The 6,447-nt window shown below is 42.0% G+C and overlaps 1 long non-coding RNA gene across 1 annotated transcript; it reads left to right on the top strand.

Annotated features, from left to right (window-relative positions):
• The first annotated feature begins 1,713 nt into the window (after nucleotides 1-1,713).
• On the top strand, nucleotides 1,714-6,225 carry LOC309334089. The gene is made up of 4 exons (XR_014152862.1): nucleotides 1,714-1,948; nucleotides 2,855-2,971; nucleotides 3,494-3,593; nucleotides 5,348-6,225. It is a non-coding gene; the product is annotated as an uncharacterized lncRNA (long non-coding RNA).
• The last annotated feature ends 222 nt before the right edge of the window (nucleotides 6,226-6,447 follow it).

Here is a 6,447-nt window from a genome sequence, read left to right as displayed (position 1 = left end):
CCCAAATTGCCATTTGCTCCAATTTAGTGGGAAAGGACAGCTTTTTCGGGGGAAAGTGGCAGAGAGTGGGGTGGGGAGGCAGTCAGGAAAGCATGGACCTGTGCCTAGATAGCATGGGACAGAAGGTAAATGTGGATGAGTCCTAAGTTTGTAACAATGGTGGCAGTGAAGAAGACTTATTGCTTCCACTATTGCCTCTGTGATGCACCACCCAGAAGCTTTCTCTAGAGTGGGAAATGTCTGTTGGGTGCAGATATGAAGGAGCAACATCTCAAAACCCTTGAGGCACAGCTCTGATGCACCAGTTATGAGCTCATCCAGGCTGCCTGGATCCTGATGAAGTTCCTTCAGAGTTTTTATTGCAGCCTCTCCCTTCTGCCTGGTGGATTCAATGAACCATCCCTCTTACTCCCCTTGGCGGCCACCTCCTGTGGAGATGCTGCTAGACCTACTTGGCCTCTACAACATGTGCAGCCACAACTCACCATTGCAGAGGGACAAGCTCCTGCAGGGTCTTTGACCATTTGGTAATGAACCTTTGTGGTCTGTATTTTCTAATCCTATTTTGCACTGGTGTACAGGTTCTATTTTTAATGTTGCTATTTTTAATTATTCTTAATAAATCTACCTCTTTAACACTGGTGTGATTTCTTGGTAAAAGTCTTGGATATTTTGGCCTCTTGTTCAAACTGCTACTGAGTAATATTTTATGGGCTTGGAACTTGCAGAGACAGAGAGCCTCAAATTCTTGTCTTGTTCCTCAAATTTCAAGTGGTGTCTGGTATGAACTGGGACTCTCCTGGCTCAGGCTGGCTGGCCTTACAGAAGTGAAGGCATCATTCTGCCTTGCAAACTTCTTTTTACCCCCTTCTCATTAGGCACAATCTGGTCCAACAAGAATGGTCTCTCGGAGGTTTGGGGGCAGGTTCTTGGCAAGACAACCGCTTTAAAAAAGTCAAATTTAGCTCCTTTGGTCACAGAAAAGTGTCATCTATCCCTAATTTGCCTTTCGGGGGGGAGGGGGCAAAGCAAGTGGTGGCTTCACCACTTTACACATTTTTGGATGATACTGATCCATCTTATTCTCCATTCAGGCATAGGGGTGGAAACAGTTCCACTAGTGGATTTCTTATGCTGGGGTGCACTGTAAAGGATTTAAAGATCACAGCCTTGCAGCCAGTTTACTGTGTCTGTGTGAATTGTCTCCTTTGTGTTGACATTTTTGGTCTGGTACTGCAATTCTGGGAATCTTACCAGTACGGACAAGCATAGAGCCAAATTGCAAATGCTTCTCTGTGAGATGTAGAGAAAATGCATTTGTGAAAGCAGATAAGCTCAACTCTCCCCCCGCCCCCCCCGCCCCCGCTGTGCAATAAACCTTTGGGAGAGCTCATATCATATTTTGCTGAGAAACTATTTCAGTACAGCAAATGATCTAATGTAGCTTGAAGTATTTATAAATGAGTATAAATTAGATTATATTGTACCATCAAAAATACTTTTGCTTTCCTCACACATTAGGCCCAGGATGTATTTATTTATATCTAGATATATATTAGCACTGTTAATGGCATAACCTCAGGCAGGTTGGTGCAAAATTTAATTAGTGCTAAACTGCCTGACACAGCTGAAGCATAAAATTGGCTATTTTCAGGACTTTCCCATTTTAAAGCCTATTTATTGTCTGTTTACAGCTTCTTCTGATTGGCAGAATCATAATCAGGTGTTCCAATTCAAAAGAGTCCTGACCTGCCGTGTCTGGCTTTGGATTCTATTGAAAGCTTGTTTGAGCTCAGAATCAGAGTTGCGAAGACACCATTTGAGAGTTGACGGCACAATTCACTCCTGTGACTTCTGCAACAAATGAAAATGCCACTCAGTATACTTTTATGGTAACCTTCCAAGAAAATATCTAGCAACAGCATTCCGGTCAACGGATGATCTGCAGGTATGAATTAGGGATTGGAAAGAATGCCATTTTGCTTTCTCCTGGTTTCTCATTTTTCCACATTTCCACATCAGTTTGCAACTAAAAAATAAACTCCCAATGAGTGGCCAGTCAAATTTCCATGGGAAGTCTTCAGGTAGGACCTGAGCACTCTTGCCATTTGGGATTCCCAAAAACCGGTATTCAGAGGCAGTTACAGCTTTCTACAATTTTATTAACTATTTTTATTTATTATTACAGGTATATTCCACATTTCTTCAAAGGAATTCCAGGTTGTGTATATGGCTCTTTCCCTCCTCTGAGGGATAATCACTGGCCAAAGGTCACCCACTGACCTTCATGTCTGTGGAAGGAATTTGAACTTGAATCTCCCAGGTCCTAGACCAGCACTCATTGATAGCATTATCCATGAATTTGTCTAATCCTCTGTTAATGTCATCCAAGTTGGTAGCCAACTTCAGCATTTACCTAAGCTGAAAATTACAAGTTCATATTGCATTTTCACTTTAGGAGAATTATGGGGTGAACTCTAGACCAAGATCTCACCCATCCATCCAGCAACTGGTTATCAGCAGCAGCCAGCCTCTGAAGCTGGTCCCATAGCTTGTCTCCAGGAGATGGTACACCAGGCCAGGACTTTGTTGAAGAAGTCCAAAGACTCTTGCAGCAAAATGAGCAGTAGGACCCAAATGTTTCAAGACTGGCTTACCACATTTTGAAGTGCAGTAATACACATTATCATGTAAAGAAGGCTTATGTGATATCGTTGTCCAAAGGAGAAGGGGTATAAGAAAATTAATTACACAAATACACCACTGGGCATAGTTTCCTTTTCACAAACAATATATGAGGTGCTAAACCTGTTCCTGAAGATGGTTATATGCTTTGCTTTGTGGTGTCCCCCAGGTGTTGCTGGACAGCAGGTGTCAACAGTCCAAGCCAACATAGCCAAAAGTCAGAAATGATGGGGATTGTAGTTCAATAACCCCTGGAGGGCAACGCATTGGCTACCATTTCCATAAGGTAATAATGGGAAATATAAGTCCACCCTGGAGGCACTGTAGACTTAAATTACAAATGTTAAGAAGCGCCTTGAAGCAGATTACTTTGTCTCAAATATATTTTCTTGGTTTGTTGTTTCTTGCAATCTCCGATTTATCTTTTATTATCACACAGCTACCAATGGCTGAAAGGGTGAATCATTGCATCTATAAACCCTGCAGAAGTTCAGAACGCTGCCTTCTTTTCCATTCATCAGATAGGGAGAGAAGGAGATGCAGCTATAATTCTAAGCTACCAGAACATTGGGGCAAAATAAAGGTTCATTTCCTCCCCCAAAAGTTTTATTTTTGATGCTGGTACAGAAGCAACTCGGATTAGAGTCTCCAGCAATCATCTGACAGGAGTTTCGAAGCTGATGAATCTCACTATTGAAATCCTGGTTTAATTTATTAATGATAGCAGTCATTTGTGCAATGCAGTGTGGGATAATATACTTTGGATGTGGTAATTTTCTTTCGTCTTGCCCCTCTCTTTTTACTGCAGAGTATCATTGTCCTCACACACAGTGCCAATAAATAGTAAGTCTTCTTGATACTGGAAAGCCACTGGAAGTGGTAAAGGTTCATAAATAGAAATAAACCCGGTAAGCAAATTTACAGCCATCCTGGTCTGCAGTGCCTATGATCTACCACCAATTCTACATATATAGCCCAACTGGGTGAACAGTTCAAACTTACTTCAGCCGTGTTGATGGGCTAGTGTCCCCCATTGCATCAGAAAGATAGAGAAGCCCTGCATTGGACCTAGAACACCTCACCACTGCACTGCACTTTCCAGCAGCTGCTGCCAGGCTGTAGCCTAATGGTAGGGCTGGCCCTGTTGGCTGGTGCTGTAGTAAACAACTGCTGCTTTGTTGAATGTGCATTGAACCACGATGTCCAGACTATAAAGTTCACTGACGGACAATTGGATCCTGTCAGATTTGATTCCTGCCTTGCTACTGTTCCTTTGTACTAAGCCTATAACCCTACTTCTTCCCACTTCCCAAACCTTACATACACCACACCATTCTCTTTCTGTGCAGCACTCTACCTAAGTTTCAAAACCTATTAGTGTAGGGGCTGCTGTTTCATTCACACATGTGTTAAGGGGAATATGAGTTGAATGGTTTGTCTAATGTGCTTCTTGTGAACATTCACCAGGCCTTACAAATATAGTAATCCATTCACAAATTGGGAATTCTACACATTTATTGGTAAACATATATAATCTCCAACAGGCTTTGGAAATATGCAAATATTGACTGGATTTTGTACATTCTCCAAAATATGCACAGTTCCGGAGGCCTCCCAGGAAATGTGCACAATTCTCTATTCATGAATGGATTATGTCCACATTCTCCATGAGATTTGGTGAACATTCAAATTGGCTGGTTGTTATGCACACTGGCTACATGACATCCATTCTGCTTAATGGATGCATGGATTCATTAAAGAAAGAGAATTTCAAAAACCCACTGGGCTGATAGGGAAAACAGAGAGTGTTTGTTAGAGGGTGGGAAGCAGCTTGTAGAACACATTGAGCTTCATCAAAAGACCTCCAGGCCAGATGATGTGCAACCTTTTACTTTTAACTAGAAAGACAAAGAATCTCATTAACACATCCTTCACCATTCAGAGCGAGGAGGCCCCATAACTTCCCCCAGCTAGTGGACAGATGACACAATCATTCCTGCTGCCCCCCCCCAAAAGAAGAAGTCCCAAAGCTGATCACTCTTGTGTCCCCCTTCTACAATGCCACTTCTTAGGAACCTTAGTGGTTGTGTGCTACCCTTCTGCAGAACAGGGACTGTTTTATCGTCACTATATCTGCCATTTTCATGTTTTTCAGTCCTGGCTGATAATTTTTGAGAATCTGAAGATGTAGCTCCCTTGATGTTATCCGTCTGCCTAAAATGTTACCTAAATTGCAGTTGTAGGTACATTCTAAATTGTTAGCAAAACAGCATATAGATGAAATGGACTGTTCCATTCTCTGGTCATTGGCTCCTTTTCAACTTTCTAGCTGATCAGTTTACCCATAATATCATATAGCACCTCTTCAAGATATAGGCACATGTCATTTCTATAAATATCCCCATTTGTGCATCCACTTTTTCCTGCACTTCAAATGCATTAAGCTTGGCTCTTTATTCAGAGCTTGCAAGTTAGAAATCTGTTCCATTTACAGTGAAAGTTCTAAAGCCTCCAACTATTAGAGCAATGTCCCCCAAATTTCTGGTTAAGAGTATTTTCCCCCTCCCTTCTGGATGGAGATGAAGTTCACTTATGAAACCAACAGTGTTTCCTTTTCATGTGTAATGCTAGGCTTTTTATCCCCCACCCCTGTGTTTCCCAGTGAATTACTGATCCAGGCACAGCTCTTACTTGGAAGGATGGAAATATGCAGCAGTGACTCACACAGAGACGGGTGATGAGACTCCTCTGAGGACAGAAAACTCTACAGCTTTCTACATCAGAAAGTGACTAATCGCACCCAGTGAAGAACATTGCCCACCCAGTGGAAGTTGACTGGCAGGAAATGTGGACAACAAGATGAATCACACTGAAGCATAATGACAATATCCACTTTGGGTATGAACACAGGAAGCTGTCTTGTGTTGAGTCAGATTATCACTCCATCTAGCTCAGTATGGTCAACAGTGGACAGCAATGGATTGCAAGGGTTTCAGACAAGGATGTTTTATCCACACTAGCTAGAAATGTTGGGGTCTGCCCATGAGTTTGGAGTTCGCATCATCATACAATCCTTTCTTAACTTAAATTCCTTCACCCCTAGCTAATTATGCTGATATAAGACCAGCCACTGCTTCTTGCCTGTTCTGCTGTAGCTCACTCCTGATGTGGTTTATGTTACTTCTCATAATTCCTTCATTTGGCATAAATTATTTTGGGGGCTTTGCTTGCCCAATCACTTATGTTTCCTTGCCCTCCTCCCAAACTCAACTCTCCCTAGACCAACTTTATTTCCTTTCTCTGTTTTTGCACTCTCCTGCCACTGTCTCATGTTATCTTGCTCCCTTTCCTTGCTTAATCACCCAGGGACCTTTAGAAGTTGCTCCTCTGCCTTCATCAAGCTGCTGGTCAGGCATCTCCACTTTTTCTGCAGTTTGGCTTTGCCCCAGCAACCCAAGTCCTAAACAGGGATGGAAGGACCTGTTAATTTCAGTTCTCAATGTTTTTCGTTTTTGTCAGTCTTAAATCCAGCTCTTCACATCTCATAGCATTTTGAATTTTAAAAAATCTGCATGAGAATTTTAGTGTGAATGTCTTTTAATAAACACATTTTTTTAATACAGTTTGAACTGACACACATTTTTTGCAAGGAATTTTCCCTAAATGCATTTTATATGTTACTTTCAGTGATACAGTGGTACCTCGGGTTACAGACGCTTAAGGTTACAGACTCTGCTAACCCACAAATAGTACCTTGGGTTA

The sequence above is a fragment of the Podarcis erhardii genome (assembly GCF_964252035.2).
Source record: "Podarcis erhardii genome assembly, chromosome: Z".
NCBI classification, from domain to species: Eukaryota; Metazoa; Chordata; class Lepidosauria; order Squamata; family Lacertidae; genus Podarcis; species Podarcis erhardii.
This window is presented reverse-complemented; position numbering and strand designations above follow the sequence as displayed.